Source organism: Spea bombifrons, chromosome 5 (genome assembly GCF_027358695.1).
Source record: "Spea bombifrons isolate aSpeBom1 chromosome 5, aSpeBom1.2.pri, whole genome shotgun sequence".
NCBI lineage: Eukaryota > Metazoa > Chordata > Amphibia > Anura > Pelobatidae > Spea > Spea bombifrons.
The window spans coordinates 65,932,626-65,953,366 of record NC_071091.1 but is presented as its reverse complement, the minus strand read 5'-3'; the positions used below and the strand labels follow the sequence as shown (position 1 = coordinate 65,953,366).

General features: G+C 35.8%; 1 protein-coding gene across 1 annotated transcript in view; it reads left to right on the top strand.

The window, feature by feature from the left end:
* GMDS (GDP-mannose 4,6-dehydratase) overlaps nucleotides 1–20,741 on the top strand; it is a 246,979-nt gene that overhangs the window by 203,831 nt on the left and 22,407 nt on the right. The window lies entirely within an intron of this gene.

Genomic DNA, 20,741 nt, shown 5'->3' with positions numbered 1-20,741 from the left:
AGCATAAATCTTTAAGAAACACATTGAATAAAGCAAGAATTAAAAGTAAATAATTGTCACTGCATTCATTTTTATAGAGGGAGAGTTCTGTATTTTTGTTACAATAGGGGGGAGTTAAAATGAACAAAAACATTTAATGGCAATTAGTTTAATGACAATTAGATATGTTTGTTTACCATACGCTCAGCCATGTTGGTAAAGAACAGGGTCCGGCTCTTGCATTTACTAATATAGTTATGAAAGATTGGCGTATTCCAGAACACAAGATCATATATTATTGTAATATAGCGGAATTACTGTTAATGCAAAAAGCTGTAATTTAAAATAAAACTGGCTAGATATTTATTATGTTAACATAGGTGTTAGCACGCTATTCCTACTCTTTCTTATCTGATTGTAGATTGAGATTGATATAGAAGATATAGGTTAGTTTTTTGTGAAAGCTGTATACATTTTAAATCTTAAATTAACTTATTCAAATGTTTTTCAGATTAATGTCCCCTACATAGTTGTTGTTGATAATAATTTAATTAAAACTATTTTATAGTGCCAACAATTTATACAGTCCTTCATTTTGGTAGAGGCTGATTCTGTGAGCTAAGAAATTATTTAGACTGAGAAATGCAATTTTAAGTACTTATACAGATTTTGTCTTGCTTGGTACAGAACCCGGCTAAGTAGCCCACTAACACCTCCAGCCAGATATTTTTGAAATAATTACAATAAAGACCCATGTAACAGATCCACTTTTACACACAAATGTTTTTAAACTAATTCCACCTCCTTAATATAAATGTTAACACACACTATGCCTGTAATGATGTCATATTTGCAGTATTTAGTAAAGACATTTGCATTTGTACTGGTCACTCACCAATCTGATGCAAAAAGGAGTGTTGCCTTTAAATGTCCAAAGGTTAAACGTGTAAGAACAATAAAACAGGAGTTTAAGAAAAAAGTCCAAAGGTTGAAACGGTCCCAAATTAATTGTATCACACAAACATCAACATGTTCCCATGGTAAAAGAAGGATGTGATTTGCATAGATTTCACATAAGGCATTTTTAATCCAATTATCCCTCTGACTTCTCCCATTTCATAACTCTTCAACAAGTTTCTTGGCTGCCTTTATAGATATGAGCTCATTCTTTCAATGAGTGACTCTTATGTAGCTTTGGATTCCTTTGTGTGTACACTTCTCTGTGATGATCTGTCTAGTAGAAGGGAAGCAAACGAGAGGGGTTTCCCAAGATTGCCAGGTAGCTATTGGACAATTAGGGATTATTTTTATACAAGCTGCTTTATATATACAGATTTTTGCAATATCACTATCGCAATTAACAGCAGGAAACTAATAAGTAAATGTGTTGGCATTTGTCAATTGCAAAAATATATCTAGTTATATATATACATATATATATATATATATATATATATATATATATATATATATATATGCATTAACCAGAATCTTTTAGACCTTTTTTAGACTTGATATTTACACAGAGCTGTGCGGGTCGCAAATGCAAAGTTTTATGTTTTTGTTTTAATTTATAGAAAAAAATTTCATCGCCTGTAAACTTCTGTACATTTTTGTTTTGTTCATGAAACTTTTACTGTGAATTTGTTTAACATATCAAATCTATTTAGTTTTTTTTTTGTTTTTGTGTGTATATATATATATATAAGACTACTACTACATGCACACGCTGAGATCAACATCTGCAGTTGCCTATAAGGATCCCCTAAGTCACAAAGCTATGCTTCACCAAGCAGTGAAATGATTTCAGCATGTTACTTAATTGGGACAGCAGAATTGAAAAGAACTTGATGCCATAAGCCGTGGTCTATATTGCTAACCAATGCTTAAAATTGTTTACATTTTAATGTAAAAGTATCACCCTTGTCCACTTTATATTTATGTGACAAACAAATCCTCTAACTAATAGGAACGTTGTGAGCAACATCTTCTGTCAACATAGTAGTTTAAGACTCGGATGAAGAGCGACATTCTTTGTAAATGGCAGTATAGTATATATTCATACAAGCACAATACTATTCTCTTCTTGGCTACACTGAACGTGGCTTACATCACCCGATAATATCGTAGAAACTTGTGAATGCTTTCTCACATTTGCAAGATCTACGCGAGTATCATGTTTAATGCAGGTGATACATATCCGCATTTGGAAGTGATTGCCCCGAACAGGCCTTGTCAATGTGTCAGAGCTTTGAGGGTTTACTCTGGGAAGTATGCGTTAATACAGCAGCCTCGTAGCTCAGTGACGGGTCAGTGCATTCCGTGCTCTGAGTCTCGGCTATTCATACTTGCACAGGTGATATACGTGGCCATCCAGGCTTATGTTAATGTTAACCATGCCCATTGCTGCCCAATACACGGCAGACAGTTGTACAGTTTGTGTTTGCTAGAGGACCATGTCTTTAAGGGTTTTCGGCATGCAGCCTCGTATGTGTTTACCTCTGCAAAATGGCTGGGACATGGTTTACTTTGAGGTTTAGCTTAGGAAATATTTCCTGTGTAATGTACTATTCTGTTTGTTTTGGGTCAATACATTAATGGATAACTGTGGTTGAAGGGTGTTCATGTTTGAACAGTGATTTGATTGATCCACATTTTCTGAAGTAGGGGTATCCTTAGGGTTTATTTACTGAAAAGTGGAAGTTGCCTTTACAGCCAAACCCAATGAGCCTCTGCTGCTGGAGGGGCAGAGCTGGCCCAGACGTGAATATGTAAAATTATCAGGGGAGCCCTGGCAGTCTCGGCAAATAGTCCGGTGCTCTAGTGGCCCAAAGTAAGTACATTTGCCAGGCAACACAATGAGCACTATCCTTTTTCTGCCAACATGCACTCATAGCGGAACGGCACTAAAAAATTATAGTGATGTCCAAAAATCTTCAAAATCCAGGCAATATTTCCCCTGCCCTACTCGGAATTCACCTCACACAGCTTAGCCCTTCTTGTTGGAGAAACATGCCAGGGTCGGTGGGCTAAAGCTAAAGCGGTCCTGCAAACTCTTAGTTTAATTAATAACCTCTAGAGCCTGGTCACTTGATGCAGGTCAGATCACTTGACCCTATATAACCAAACTATACTGAATTCCTCATCTAAGCTGCCAGAACTCATTTATAATGTTTGGATAATACTGTTGAGTATGACTAAATGTTTAATAATGGGAGAAGTGGTGTGTTATTTCTAGAAGCCAAGAACCGGTCACAAGTTTTCTAAGTACCACACTAGTATCTGACTATCCACAGGTCAGATTCATGTAATAGAGCTAAAGCTCCTCTTCTGCGTGTATTGAGACCGCCCTTCCGTATATCAAGTTATTCAAGGAAATTTTTTAGCATTAATACATAAAGGAAACTACCTTGTATTTGTGCTTCCTCATATTTATTTTTGCACTGTGCAACGTGACGGTTATGTCCCATGCTAGATAGTAGTATTTGCCAAATACCCACTAATGCTTTGGGCAGCAGAACTATTTGCTTGGTATGACACTCAAGACTGGTTATGAACCTATAATGGGTAGATGTTTAAATATATATACTTAAAAATGTTAAAATCTACCACAAAGTAGGAGAAAAACCCATAATGCACAAGGACTCATATAAGACTCTTATACTAATATTAATAGGTTAGGGTGGTTAGCGAATAGCTCATCAAGGGGTCACAGAACAGTTTTAACTAGTGCGAAATATGAGGACTATATATCAGGCGCATGTCTTTAAATTGGCTCAGTGGGATAGCGTTGGTATGGGTGGATTTGTATATATATACATTTCAGATGTGACTAATGTTTTCACGTTATTGTAATAATTTGAAATACATTCGAACAGCACCAAGCCTGTATCCACTACCAAGTCTTCTACATAGCCTTAAGGCTCGCTCTTCCTAATCAAGAGCAATTCCAAAACCTCAGTCATTCAGTAGCATGAGTTTAATAACTTCCTAGAGTTGACATCATTGTACAAAAAGCTCACTGTGAACTTCTTTTTGCCACTGTTTGGTCCCCTTGTCTTGAGTGGATATATCTTTTGGAATGTTAAGACTCTTACAAGCAACTTACAGTTGTAGGTTTCTTGGAAATATAACGTCTTCAAGTGATCCAAATTTATTGAAGGGTGCCGTTTCAAATGTGTACTTCTTGAGTTCTCCCAGTGTCAGATTATGCATTCAGCAAATCCCGGTGCCTTGGGGCATCTTAAATATAATGGACACTAGGATACCAGCTGTCAAATTTATCATTTTAGGTATGGTTTTCAATCCATTTAGCTAAAATACATAGATTCCAGACAACCAAAATACCTTTAAATGGCATGACTCGTAACTGTGCATCACAAGCGGCCTCTTCTTAGTTTAAAGAGGGCACTAGATATTTGGAGTTGATGTTACAGGGGCTTCGTATCTAACCCTGTAATACCATTGCCGCTAGACTCACGCTATATATTGCATTCAAGAAACCCTTATTTACCAAGTCAGAAAATCTTATGTATATTTAAGTATAGGTAATGCCACGGTATAGGAAGGCTAATAATTGCGGAATTTTAGGGTGAATATTTTCAGGTTATTTTAAAATGTCAATAAGATGCTGGCGTGAATTTACCTGCAAATATATCATTATACTGATAAAATATGTTTTAAGCAATATGCCAACTTTTAAACAAACATGGGGTATACTGGAAGAACAGAATGAACATACAATAAACTAGAGCAATGCCTTTGAACATTTTGTGATGGATATTGACATCAGATAATACAGTGCCCCCCCCTCTTCCTGAAGGAGCCAGTTCTGCAGGCCCCTCCGCTGGGATTAACGGATTTAGGAGAGGAGGTAAAGACTCTATTTACTGCCAAAAGAAATAAGAATGGATATATTTTACCCTCCAGGAAAGTTGAAAGTACTGTAAGGTTGTAATACATAAATCAGAAGTAGAATTTGGTCTGCAAAGGTCACCACTGGTTCTATCTTTCCTTAATTCATTGGGGGCCTGTCTTACATTACAGAACAAATGACATTTTTCTGTATTTTTCACTGAAAAAGTCATTTTAGTGAAAAATAAGATATCGTTTTCATAGTTGATACCTCTGTTGATACAAATGACACATATAAAACAATGTGTTTTCATATGTAACCTATTGATATAGATATATTGATATCTTATTTTACTTTGCATTTGTTAAAATTACTTTTTTTATTCTCACTGCAGCTCAACATATTGCATAAATAAGAAGCATTCTATTTTTGGACCATCACTAATTATTCCAAAATCATAATTCTGCAAAAAACAGAATGAACACTAATTTGGCGTATTCAGCAACCTGTTCTATAGTGTAAGAAAGTATCTTAGATTCCGAGCTCCTATAGGCTTTTGTTTAATGTATTGCTAAACAAATGCCCTCACAATTGAATTCTAGTTTGTGATTTGCAAGAACATCCAAATAAGATATGCTGAATGAAAAGGTAAGGCTAAAATTAAGGAAATTTCTACTTTATAAATATTCTTTTCTATATGGTTCCTGCAAGAGTCTCTAAATTAACCCCTTCGCTTGAGATATGGCATCCAAGGCTCCAGGATCTGCGTAAAGCTTTCTCCCCATCATACTATCCTGTGTAGAGTATCTTCTACCCACTGATGCCCATTGGTGATCTTTACTTTTATGTATTTCTGTTATCTTGCTTATGATTTCAATTGCGGATGCTAAATTTAGACAGCTTCATCATGATCCCCGACAATGTATTTGTGACAAATTTGCCTTTTCTGCAAAATAAATCCGGTGACATTCTTCTTCTAAGAACCCAACTTTAAAGCAAATAAATAATCCTTTTCATTTCACTAAGGCTTGAAGAAGAGAAAGAATGGTGCTTGTTTTTTGAGTGATCTGTTGGACGTGTCCTGTTATTTCTTTGCTTTTGAATGCCATCTGTACACCTTGAACCTTTAATCTACCTCTGTAGTCCCATTGATCCCAGATTTTATTTCAGTGCCTTTATGGTGGATTAGAAAAACAGTCCAGATTTTTTTTTGTTTTGCCAACAAAAATATTTCAGGTGTTAGTTAAAGCTGAACCGAATGCTGAATAGAGGTTCCAATAGGTGTTGCATGGGAAAATGCAGGAAAACCAGAATAACCGATCTATTACATGAGTATAAACTGGATGAACACAAAAAGTTCAGCCTCGCTGTCCTATGAGGTCTAAGTCTTAAAAGGTCATGTATTAAAAGAGATTCTGGTCAAGTTCTTTTTGTTTTATTATAATAAAAATCTTATAACCGTAGCAACCAATGGAATGTTCCTGCTGAGTGGACCTGTGCGTTGGTTGCTATGGTGATAAGATGTTTGATTTTTTTTTTATTTTTTTTTTAATTTAGCTCTGCAACCAGAATGACTTTTTATACATAACCCTCATATGTTCATAAAAAGGCAAACATGATGATGACAAATGAGGGGAAATAAGGATAGTTTTCCCAGTTTATTAAAGATGGTATGTTCCTTTCTAATCAATTGATCATCTTAAGCAAGACACAGCGAATGAAGGATGCTTTTGGACAAGGCCAAATAGCTGAGCGGCCTCATTTCTCTGGAGAAGGCATGATTCTTTAGGAGCCTTCAACTTGTCCAGACTTTTATAATTTAGGCAGCATAGGTGTAATTAATATGGCAAATGAGACGTCGAAAACAGCTGTGTCTGCAGCTTTCTAATAGTATTCCACTTGTTCTGCTGCATATTTGGGAAGGCGCAGAATGTGAAGATTCTGCACTATTTCAATCCTTGTGGACATGCCAATGACAACCTTATGTTTAATGACACGAGAGTATATTTTGGGGATTTTTTTTATTTTTCCTAATTAACAAGAAAGTGGAAATGGCTGGGAAGAAAGACTTTATTGTTCTGTTACTGACATTTATTTTTCACTTTGCCTCTATTGGCTAGACATTGTTAACTAGGTTTTCAGAATAATTTTTTTATTTTTTTTATTTTTTTACATTTTTGTGAGATTTTTGAAATATGCAGTTTGTATCGTGTTCATTCAAAATCATATATAATGTAGATAGATTTATAGATAAAATATCCAATTTAAAGATATAGTTACTATTTTTGTGTTGTGTGTTTAAATCCTTGAACATTCACTTTAATAAATTTGACCCTAATCTCCTCAACTTTCATGTTCAGGCCATGACCCAAAATATTTTTAGACTTTCATTTCGCTGAAGTCTGTGTGGTCTTTTCTGTTGACTCCTTTGGGACTTTCCAGAAGTATTTCGTACTTACTTTTTGGGTTTTACTAAGAAATGTCCGAAACAACTTTCTCTCCTATATCATTTGCAAAATTTTGTTTATATACATTTTCCCAAATCATTTATTTTTAAACCAGAGCTTACAGAATTTTAAAAAAAATAAAAACAAGTTATGTGCAGTTTTATGAAGTTAATGATGCTAAAAGGCTGTAAAAGGGACAAATTGGCAATAGAAGTTTAATGTCAGAAAATAATTAGACGTGTATAGTCTGACCATTTTTGTAACTGCTTTAGGTTCTTGTACCCTTTTTAGTCCTTGGTTTCATGTTCAGGGGTTACCTTATGCCCACCCCATACATATTTAAAAAACCTAATTTATTATCTAATAATTTTCTGCTGGCTGCTGTTCTGAAGCTCCATATCCATCATATTGAAAAGTAATATATATATACAATTAAAATATATATATACATAGCCAGGAAACGTTGTATTTTGACTTTGATCTGTGTTAAGTTTACCTATAAGCATTACTTCCAATATCTATTGCTGAAATATCCAAAATGTCATTTAGACTTTGATTTCCTGACCTATGAGTTTCAAGAATGACTAAAGAATCAAACGTATTCACTAAAGAGGGAGTTTGCAGGAGATTGGAACATTCCAACTTCCTGATATTACTATGCATTATGAAGGGAAAACCCCGGTGAGGTTCTCCTGTAGGAAGATGACAGGTAGGAACGGGAAGAGTGATGATTTGCTGTGAACTACCTCCATGAAGCCATTGACTACCTATGTAACATCTTCTAACGCGGACAGCTAATGCTACATCATGTAAAAGGTGCGGACCTGCCTTGCATAAAATCCCAAGCTGGAATTAAACAGTGGGCAACCGCTGATGTGACCACTGTTTAGGCACCTTGGTAAAGAGACAACTGATTACAAGCTTACTCGGATTCTTTTAACAGTGCGACAAAGAATACTTTACAAGCAGAGAATGGATATAAGGAGAAAGCAATCCCATTTATTTTTGCTTTCTGTTAAGAAATGTTAACCTTTGACTACTATAACATGCAGTGACTCCATTAAAATAGATAAATCAAAGCTGTAGCTCCTTCTCTAAGTCATTGCAACTGTAGTTTATATGGGATATGAATAATGTCATCCAGCTTTTATAGATGAACTCCACATTCCAATTAAAGTTTATTAAAAATGTATTTGTGTATATAAAGCTGCTGACAGCCGAGCTGAAGTGTACCTCCATTTATACTCTGCAGTTTTTCACCGTCCTCAACTTAGTGTAATTCCCTTTGAGCTGAAGGAAATCCTCAGTGGCTAGTAATGTGAAATCCAGTGCACATAATTTAGCTGTCCTGGCAGTTTATACTTGCAAAAAGCTTTAAACTAAGCCCTTATAGCAACTATATGAGCTGTCTTTCATTGGAAGGGTGGATCCCTGATATGAAGGAACACATCATTTTTTCTGGCTCGGATAAATGCAGCCAAAACCTAAAGCTACAAACATTCCAGGAGTGCACATTAAAATCCATGTCATTTTATTTGTGTGTAAAATGTATAGAATTGGTACATCTAAGGTGCTTATCCCCCCCTCCACCACCCCCTCTTCATCTGGACACTGAAAAGAGTCCCGGCATTCAGATGGGTAAAAGAGGCATGTATTTGGGTAAAAGAGGCATGTATTTGGGTAAAAGAGGCATGTATTTGGGTAAAAGAGGCATGTATTTGTATTTGGGTAAAAGAGGCATGTATTTGTGTTATAGGGTGCGTTAGAGATTCCCCAGTACCTTTAAAAATGTATTTTAGCTTTTAGGCCCCCAAATTTTTAGAACAAGTAGGTATGCTACAGTACCTGAGCCATATTATTAAAGGCTTTTTATGGAAAATCATAATTTGTTGTGGCATTGTTTTAAATGTGCTGTTCCAAAAATGAATTGCATTGTACTCACAGAGTACCTTTAATATGCACACTTCTTTAGTTTGACCATCAGGACAGTAAACTGTCTATTTAACAATAATAAAATAAACTTACTCCAACAGAGGGCCTTCTATTGGGAGCTAACAATCTATCACAAAGAGCCAGGTAATACATACTATGCCCCTATTGGGGAAAAAAGTGTCTTTACAGGTAAACAAACAAAGAAATAAATGAAATTCGAACCCATGAGTATGATTCACATCGAGGAATTTGATACAACTGTACATATATCAGATGTTTGCTAGTAATCCAGCACATAGATGAATACAGTCTCAGAAAATCAATCGGGTTTATCCAAAATAAACAGAATGCAGTCAGATCTTTGGTGTTGACGATTGAGCTGTCACTTTCTATAAGAACATGTCGGATTGTGGCAGTTCTGGCAATTGCAATTCAAACACGCAGAGAAAATAACTTGGCTTCGATACCAGTTCCATTTTTAGAGGGATGTAAAAATATTCTTTAATAATTTACATGAATAAGATTTGTGTCCCGCTGTTATCAGCATTATGGGTTTAATTCACCATGTCACCACCTGAAATTGTTGTGCATTTCTTGTAAGTTAAATATTTTTTTCTATATTAGAACATTTTCCCTGTGAGCTGTTGACACACAACCCTAGATGCCCACGTATAGTGTATATGTTTCTGTCTTATTTATGGTTAAGCCATGAGAGAAAGAAACTATAAGATTGTTGTATGTTTTCCTAACTATATATCTGTTAATCTCCAAGTATTGCTTACCTACCTGGCACATAGAAGGTTAAGCCATAATAGCTTATGGCATAATACCATAAAACCCTGCTTGTTGGTCTTTTATGGTCAGATAAAAGTCATAGTCATCAATAACAGTAGCATGTGGCTATCCATGATTTGTTTTGCTTATGACAGGTTTTATGCTTGCGAGTTTCAAATCTTTAAGCATTTAATGGTCAGCCACTGGGAATAATGCTTCCCAAAACTAGATTTACATTCTAGGAGTCCATAAGCACACAGAATGCAAGTGTACTGCCTCTAAACTCTAAAATAATATTCCAATCAATTGTACAGCCTTGTGGAATATAATGGGATTATATAAAACAATAAATAATAAAACAAATGGCTAAAAGTAGTGTAGCATAGACTGGATATGTGCATAGCAATAGAAAAATACACATTATAGCAAAAAACAGGGCATATAACCTTATGGGGCATGTGGTGCTGGTGATTATATCATATGAATGCGAGTATGGATGGCCACCTACTCGGGAAGTACCCAGGAATAACTATTATTTTTTCTTTCAAGAGACAATTTGCTTTATTAAGGCAGTGTTTTTATTGCCAAGCCAGTTCTTTTTATTACACAATGTCTGGCATGGCGTATGGTCAGGCTTTCCCAAGATTGACCACCTAGTGGCTATTATACCAGATGCAGCCTTCCATGGGCTTAATATGGCTTCATCCTGCATAATAAATAGTTTTCATCATACTAGATAACGAATTGAATGGGCTGTGTTTTCAAAGCATAGAACAAGATCATCCTAGAGCTCGCTTCCCATTGGATTAATAGTCTGCTTTGTATATCCTTCCAATGTATATACCTATTAAAAGTGTGAATTCAATGTGTTCAATGGCTGGCTTGTTACTAATCATGATTGGTTGTAATGTGAACCTTTAGTTTTAGGTAGCTTACCAAGATCATGAAACTTGCTTTGGTTTGTCATTCAGTGGACTGAAAAGCAGACCTTGGCAGTTTTAAAAATCCAGTGCTTGTTTTTTTCTTAGAAATTAGTTAATTTTACGTTCTGAGAATCACCCACTTATGCCTTCTGCTTGTGTTGAATCTGAATACATTCTCAAGTACTGTAGCCCAACTAATTAGAAGCTAACTTGCAAACTGTTTGGCTATCTAATTATGACTGTACTCGATTTTGTAGAGCAAAGGGCCACCATCTACCATTTGCCTTAGGTCATGGAGCTCTGAGCAGGCCTGTCAGCATTTAATGAATGATCTAGCTCTTTGGCTTCCTGTCTCACTTTTGGTATTTTAAATGCGATGTAACATATCTCTAATACTTGTCCTCTGACCTTCTCAGTGGATCCCAAATCACCCTTGTTCATCAGCGATAGAATCATTAAACTCATTCCATTATCTCATCAAAAAACTGATAAACCGAGAAAACACTGTATTATTATTATTATCTTTTGTTTATATATATATATATATATATATATATTATTTATTTGCCTTCTTTTGGATCAACAGCAACAATTTAACAGATATAGGAAAGGCTGAACTTGATGGACGCATGTCTTTTTTCAGCCTATGTAACTATGTAATATATCTTTTATGTATGTTCTTATGTTTTTTATGGTACTACTAAAGCATCAGAAGACAGTTTAAACTTTTGAGCGTATCTTCTGGACTTGGCTGTTGCATATCCATTCAAACTAAGAAATGGAAACACTTTTATATGCAAATATATAAATAAAGGATTTTTGTAAAGATACATGATTCTGCCGCAAATACAATAAGGGCCTTGTAGTAAATGTTTTCATTCATATTTCTCTACTTTAAAACTATTACGCCTTTGCATCAAAATGATGTTACATACAAGGACAGTTATGGTTCTTTTTTACTTTTGAATGTAAGGAAATTATTTTGTTTTGAAAGAGAATTAGGATTTTTTTTTATAAATATGAGGGATTTATTTATGTAAATTTCAGAGGTAAGCAAATACAAATCAAAAAGGGGGGGTATGTATGAAGAGCAATTTTGGCACAAAGTTGTAAAGTGACCATAGCAATAAATGGAATGTCCCTGCTGATAGATGGATAGACAGACATAATATATATTAATGTGTATATTTACAAGTAGCTGTCATGTATATGTTCTGTTAAGTGTAGATGATTGATGTTTCTAGCACATCAGGCTGGATTTTGAAATAGCCTGTGACTTTGAAAAGGGGTAAGTTTCAGGCATGTTTGTAATATCCTGGTGGTAGGTTAATCAGCTACTTAGGTCTTCACTCTTTAGGTATGCCATTAAAGAGATGATAGTGCAAAGATAAGGACAGTAAAACCCCAACTAGAACTTCAGGATCTAGTGATTCCAGGCAAATCATCCCTTAATCAGATCAGGCATTTAAACTGTGTTAATTCCAGCAGTGGAACTTTGCATTTAAATTGTTCTTGCAGACCTAGTGTTGCATTGATTGATGATTTTAGACAAAGATTAGATAAATCAGTGCATCAGAGTCTTGACTGACGTTGCTCTTTATTCATTGTTATGTTCTTTGCATTTGTACATAATATATAAAATAGACATGCATGTATAGTGTCCTTATATATTTTTTCTATTCTATTAAATAACATATTTAAATAAAAAATAAATGCAGCCTACAGCAGACCAATTTAATGTGGCTTGGATACTCTCTGAATTAAATTTTTTTCCCATGATATGCTCTTTTTGATAAAGACCTGGTCCATTGAATAAAATGTAGGCTTTGCAGTAAAAGGGACAACAAGCTGCAAGGCAGAACTGTGTAGAGGTAAAATGGGAATAGTAATGAAAGTACCAAACATCTAAAAGGTACCTAAATTGTGTTTATCCCCACTTACCCTCTATACCTCTCCAGCAGCCACTATAAACATCATCCTGCCTACTATATGAAGCAGCCACAAAGTCTTGCCTGCTAGTAATTTGTATAAATCCACGACTATGAATATATAAGAACAGGCTGTGAAATCCTGCTGGACATGACCGCATGAACTTGTGAACTTTGCCTAGGAGTTTAGGATTACTGTGAAATAAATTTAATTAAAAGAGTATTTGGGTTCGTTTATTTGCTTCCAGAATTGCTTAGAAGTATAACAAACTATTATAATGTTTTGGTTAATTTAATCTCCAATTACGCTTATCCATGTTACTCATATCACAAAGTGTTAGTGAAGCAGTACACAAGAGGGAAGTCCACCACCGCATTGCCAGTAACTTGATGGCCATACATCAGACCCTTTATACCAGAAGGCTATGAATATCACATGTTTCAAAGCTACCGAGGTTGAACTACATATTCCCCATTGCTTGAAATTAATAAAATCTATCAGGACACGCCATAAAGTAAACTTCTGGGTGTTCTTGGCCGACTTTGAAAAGTATCCCCACTCCCTTATATGCTTATTGTTCTTACGCAGTTCTTCTGAGCCTATAAAACATTTAACAAAACATGTAAAATGTTTAGCAGTTATACTGCATCCTACATATGCAGCGTAAATACAGAGGGAATGATTATTTATGGATTTTGTTCCATAATGAACAGAGGCAAACATTTACAGCAAAAATGCAATATCCTCTGATCTAACATTTTATTATTAAGAATTTGTATAACATCAAAATGTAAATGGAAACTAAATATGAATCTTTATATATTTATAATTTTCCTTACCTATGTGATTTGTTCCTTTTAATATGAGACATCATCAATATATTATGACTGATTAATATTTGGTTAAACCTAAACAATAATCGCTAACCGCTGTTGGGATTCTAGTCATCATTCCGTGGTGTAATATCAAAGAACAGAATATCTCATTGTCTATCCTTAATTCGTAACATGACACAAAACAATTGTTCAAAGCTAAAATATGAGGAATATTTGCAGGCGTTATTTTTGGCTCGCACCATGTCCCATTATGTTCTGGCTAACCCAGAGCTGCTTGGGTTTTAAGGTTTCCAGTTGAGTTGGAATTCCTTTGAAGCTCTTACATTACGTTTCCAGGAAGTTTCAAAGTTGATTTCAATTCATATCGTGATAAACGGGAACTCAATTTTATTTTATCAACCCGAGAAGTAAACAGCACAGGAGAGATTTAGAATAATAGAATAATTTGGGGTCATCACGTGATGTTGATATTTGCTGGGTTTTTTTTTTTCGTACCCTTTATTTCGAAGGAGGATGAATGAGTACAATGAGTTATACATGAAGGTTGGAAAAAAGGTTCGCTGTTGATCGTAAATGTAGAACGTGCTGCCAAAAACAGCAATCTTGATGTGGCTTCTTTGAAATTTGATTTTTTTTTTCTCCATACTCAATCCTTTAGCTTGACTTCACACTGTCTTGTTATGGAACGTTCACACTTCAGTTATGAAAGGAAGAGTAGGCCTACTGCGTGATGGGCTTTAGTATCTACCATACAGCAGTTAAAGGGGACGTTCTGGTCGCTAATTTCTAAAGATTCTAGTTTTAGCGTGTTGAGTAAAAAAAAAAAAAAAATAAATCCCCCCCCCCGCTACCAGGAAGTGTAAGGAAGAGGCATATTTAAGTGGACTTAATGTGAATGGGAGCTTGGCTCTTTTTTCCACCTTGAGCTCCTTGGGGTGCGTTTGGCCGGACACATCTCCTTCACACAAGCGTGCATAAGCGCTATACTCACTGCCAGCCAGCTTCAGCAATAAAATAGAATATTTACTTAATATTTTTTTTAATAATATGAAAATCTACATCATCATCTGTATAAACGTTATACCAGAAGCTATTTTTTTAAGACAATACCTGTTCATGGCGTTAAAAGGTGTCATTTTAAACCCTCCACCGTTTCAAATAGTCAACTTTGGAATGTTGGGAGGTCAAGTTTTTAGAGGGCAAGGCTTCACCAAGACATTTTATATGATTTTGAGACCTATCTATTTTATTTAGATAAGGAAAACAAGATATATTAGTAACTGACAAATATATTTCCGGGGTTTCTATACACATTAGGTTGAGTTTTATGGCTGTAGAATGCTTTGATACACCCAAATCCGTCAAATATTCTGAGCTCCAAGAAAAGAACAACAGGGGGTATTTAGCTGAATCAATCGGACCTCACGTTGAGAAAGTGGAGCAAATTTGTGAGTGTTTAATGGAAGCGTCTAACCCCTAAACATGCTGCATTTACTGTTCAATGTAGTGTAAAGACAAGAAAAAGCAAGACAGACCCCTGAGGGAGGGAAAAGAGCAATTTTATACAGCTAGATAAAGTTGTCACACAAGCTCAAAACTATCAATTATGTTGTATGTTGCTCTAAGGCATACTGCAGTTTTCACTCTACTGATTGACAGTATAGAGCCCGCATCTCTGTGCTTGCAATGCATCTAAAAACAGAAAATGTGACAGTATCATCCTGAAATGCTAATGTCAAATTATCACAATATCTCCGTATTGAATTGAAAGATCACTTGATTAATGACTTTATGAAACTTTCTGTTCTTTTGCAATCACAGTTGAAAATACCTCTGCCCTTATTACCAAGAAACCTGTTCTAGCTTTTTTTTTTATTATTTGAATTTTAAACTTAAGTACCTTTATACATGGTCACATGCGTGCAGTTTTGCCCTAACCAGACCTACTTAAGGGACAATATAACATTTTATCTATACATTGTGATAACAAAACTGCTAGCAAGGGAATAGAAAGTGTGGGTTTTAATATTATTATTTTTTATTATTATTATTATGACCTAAGTCCTCAAGGGTTATTCTAGCATGGTTTCAGCTATTAGCACGCGCCTCATTATTGCTAAGTAATAAATATACATGTTTCTTTAGAGCCACAGACAAAGAATTGTTTAAAAATAGAAGCTCAAACTAATATATACCAAAATATATGATCAGATTTACGATATATTCTTTAAAAAAATATATATAAATAGAATCAAGAATTTGCCCATGAACCATTTTTTTGGTTTAGCATTGTATCACTATTGACATTAGATATCAGAACATTTTGTTAGATTAAATAATCAGAACATTTCAAATGTTTTTTGTTTGATTGAGTTTCAAGCCGATTGAGCTCCTGCTATCAATCCAATAAGAAGCATCTACTTCTTTTTTTTTTTTTTTGAACAATCCGTTAGAAAGAGATGGTCAGCAGCAGATTGAAAGCCTATCACTTAGACAAATTGGTTTAGATAAGGTGAACTATGAAACTGAGAAAAAAAAAAGTTATTGTTGATAGGGAAAAAAAATGTTAAGGTTCCACCTCAGGCAACGTTTTGACCTGGAGATGACTTTTTCGTTTAGCACTGTGGTATGCAGAGCGGAGAAAAGAAAGAAACTGAAAAGTTTTCAGATTATCATCTCAGACGTACTCCGAAGGCTGCGCCAGCCGGACAGGAAAAGCAGATTGTTATGCAAACTTGATGCTTTTATGACTTCTAATTTTGCATAACAAAATACATTTTCATTTCTGCGCATGAATATATATAGCATGTTTTTTTTGTTTATTATTTTTTTACTTTTTTTATCGAACATGAAAAGAAGCAATTTTTACAATGTAAACATGGTAAGAAAAGGCCAAGGCTTATAAGAGATGTTCTGTATATTAGACGATTCCTGTACAGCTAACGTATAATATATTATATATGTATGTATATATAATCTACCTACCAAATAGCAGATACCACACCTATTTCCTAATTATTTGTTGGGCATGAGTTCTAAAGCACTAAAACATTAATATGTACGTAAAAAACACAAATGTATTTATGTATGGATTGAATTATCCAGAAGTATATATACATACAAACACTATAGCTAATTTGTAGCTTGCAGAAAGGATTTTGTTTACTGTGGGATCCTATAGATTTGGTCTTCATTGAGACGCATCTGGGCAGGAAACATCTAAACCACTAGCTTCTTGTAAGAAATGCCGTTCCATGAAATGTTCTGTAAATTTCTGTTAAAGCTTTTCTGTATATATGGATATATGTATCGTATTCCAGATTTTCAGTGTTTGTGCTAGGTGCCTAGGATTAAATGTCTGCCCCATGTCTCTTTACCAATACCAATGTGAATCTGCCATTATTAGATAGCGCATCATCGCTCAAGTATCATTTGTGACAACGTTCTTTTCTAAGAAAAGCTCGAGTTCGTCAGAAGCAGCTGCTTAGCACCCCCTTTAACCCCAATACCGAGTGCTTGTGTTATATAAATGAGTAAAAAGGACAGGAATCTAGCAGGAGAATGGATTCAGTTTCTTGCTCCATGAACTATGATTTTTTTTGTTCTGTTCTGACTCAGAACAAGTAGGTTTAAGAAATAGTTTAATAGCAAATGTTACTCGTCAGGTTTGTTTTATATGTTTTACTGACGTGGATTGTCTTCTGGGGTGAATACAGTTATATTTTGTAAGTTCTGTCACACTTAGCAAATACATTCCAACCTTCTCTGTAGTTTATTTTCTAATAATTTGAGATCAAGGCAAGGATATTATTTGCTTCTGTAAAGATACATTAAGAATGGTTCGGGGGATTGTTGTGCCAAGAGTATGTTAAACATAGAATTTCATGCAGAAACACATTTATGCCATATTTTAGAGTATTTTAACCTTTCTCACATAGGTCTCAAACGTTCACTTGTGAACCATCTTAACTCTGGCCTAAGTAGGTCAAACAACATGTTAACCCGAACACATCTGGTCTCAATTAGCTGAAGGAAACAGGACAATGAAATGTAATATATTGCCATTATACTAGATGAGTGTTGAGTAACCATAGGTCTATGCTTTTTCACTGTGGAGAAGAATGTACACGTGTTCTTCATGTCCTTTTCCCCATAGTTGGTCACAACATGCACAACAGTACGCTACCAGAACAGGATGGAATGATGGCTGCTTTCCACGTTCTGCCAGCTTAAAGTATTTTGTCATTTGCTTTATGGGACAAGTAATTTATTTATTTGTTTGATCTTGGAGCTAAAGATCTGTAAAATTATACTTTTCTTTTAACGGCACAAGTGTGGGGATGCTCTGCTTATTTAAAAGGACAACTCTTCCCATTCCCTAGTAGCTGTATGTAGCATCTAGGTGTAAATATCGATAATTTCCCTTCTGAGTAGCATTTAAGATGTGGTATATTTTAACGGGCCACTCACTCTACTCCTTCACTCCATTTTACTGAATGCGTATCATTTTGCACACGCTCAGTAGCTCTCCCGAACTAGTCAACAGACGTAGCAATGGACCAGTTGTGTGCCCCAGCTGAACGTCGATGTTTTGCTCGCATCTATGCGATTGGCTGCTGGTTCTGCACTCCAATGGAGATGCCTCTGAGCCACGTAGGAAGCGTGCTATCTGCTTTCACTAAACGGCTTTCAGTAGAGTTAAATGAAACAAATCTAATATTCTAGCTTCTGTAACTACAGTATGCCTGCACCAATTTACATGCAAAATGGACTCCCAACGTGCATTAAAAAATGAAAACAAAAAAACTATCTCGGGGAGTAGAATTTTAATATTGTGCTTGAAGTCAGCAGTTGCTTAAACTTGGACATACAGTTTCTTAGCCAAGATATTTTACCCAACGTGTTTTCAGTTATTTCAATGAAACCCCAAAAAGTATGCTTACAGCGCAGAAGAGACAGAGATGTCTATCAATTTAATGAATACATCCATAGTGCCAGCATACACATAGATCACTTTTTCTAGATCTGAAGAATGCAGCTTTATACGTCACCTGATAAGCCATGATGTGAAGTTCTGTGAAGGCTGAAACTGCAACCGCAATGAATTAGTTATCCGTTCGGAGGTAGAAGGTCCAGTGAAAACATTATCTTTGCACCCCAACAGTCCAGAGATACTTGCTGTATCCCAGCTTCCGGTTTGGCCTTTACAGATATGGAAATTTAAAGCCACCATTAAAAATATTCTAATATATATATATATATATATATATATATATATATATATATATATTTCCATCCTTATTTTTGCTGTCTTTTTATTTAACAAAGAATGTTTTCATAATTAGATCATGAGTGTAAGGCATGGTCAGAGGTGAAAATTATTATAGATCTCCTGTAAACGACCCCCAAACTCCTTAAAAACCCACACTGTGGCTTTAGCCCAGGAGTCTAACAGTTTAATGGGAAAATATTTATAGTGAACTCCTGGTTAAGCTTTAAAGCAATCCAGATAAGCCTTGTGCATACTGACATACATGCCATAAACTACAGTGCGTTTAGCATATTGATATATCATCTTACAGCCTCTATTTTAACATTTCTTATCAGCCCAAGGTGACCCCTTGGTAATAATCTGGAGCGTATTACTATGGAAGAAAGTGACAGTGTCACCAGTGAAACATAAGGCTCCAATCAGTGTCTTTAATAAACTGCAGTAGACTGATCTGAAATGCACCCTGGAGTGAGTGACTTTAAAACTGTTTGTGTATGTCAGCCCAGGGATGGTATGCATCACCTTAAATTAAACACAAAAGTCCTTTTGTTTTGCTGTGTGTGTCAGCCGGGGGAGGTAGATGCTCCGAATGGCTGTTTCTCCCGCACAAGCGATTCTGCAGTGAGGAGCAATATGCAGCTCTTACGTGGCAGATCTCCGTCATGCCGAGCACAGACAGTTCTCATAGGAAGACGTTTTGCTGTCGGTTGTGGATTTCACGCTTTGCACTTGCAGTATGGACGCTATGTGTAATGGCACATTCATCTAGACATTCCATCTTTGATACTGGCTGATTTTTACAACACTTTCGTGTATGTGTCATGCTTTCACAGATTCTAGAGCGTGGTTTATTTTACTTTGAAGTCATGTGAAATGTAACTATATAATATTTCTTAAATGGCATCTATAAGGTAGCATAAGATCATTTCTATCACATTTGTTGCAGCCTGGCACTCATTCACATGTTTTGTACCAGGTGGGTATGCCAAAGGCTGAAAGGTCAAGACAAAGCTAGAGTTTTTACTGATGCTGCACAGTGATCACTACCAGCTTCCCGCTAATACCGAGTGCTTTCGTTTCCGTGGAAGAATTTCCCGGGAACTAGTGTTGGCTAGTTCATTGCCTTCGGATCCTTTGCCACCCATGTTGACAGGCCAGTGACCATGATTCTGGAAACCCAAGCTTTTGGGTGATAGTGTTGGTAGCATTCTAGACTAGTTAGCGGTATACCTGTCCTTCTGAACAGCTGGCACACAATTTGTAACAGTATCATTGTGCCACATGCTCTACAGAATTTAGGGGCTGGTGGGATTACGATCGAGCTGCAGGACTTGCAAGTTTATTAATGCTTAGGCAGACTTGATCAAGAGGTGGTCTGATACAAAGCCTTGTTCGGTATTCTAACTTTAGAGACAATCTGATCAGTGCCTATTTGTGTACCCTGGGCTACTACAGTTGTAATTTTGACTATTCGGGCCACAGAAAGTTCAAATAACTTGAGCTCTAGACTGGTACATGACTGATTTCCAGGGGGAGCTTTAGTTAATAAATGTATAACTATTTAATGAGATAACCTCAGCTATATAAATAGCGTAAGTGAATGGGAAGGGAAAAAGGGACATGCAGTCACTGGCGGTTCAAGGATCTAGAGACTGTACATTTCCCGAAGGACACTATAAATCCTGAAATGTATGGAAGTGACTAAATAATTAGACTATCAGTAACCATTTCTGGCTAAGGAGCCTTCCCAGAATGTTAGATATTAGTGATCGCTGCACTACATTATTACCATGG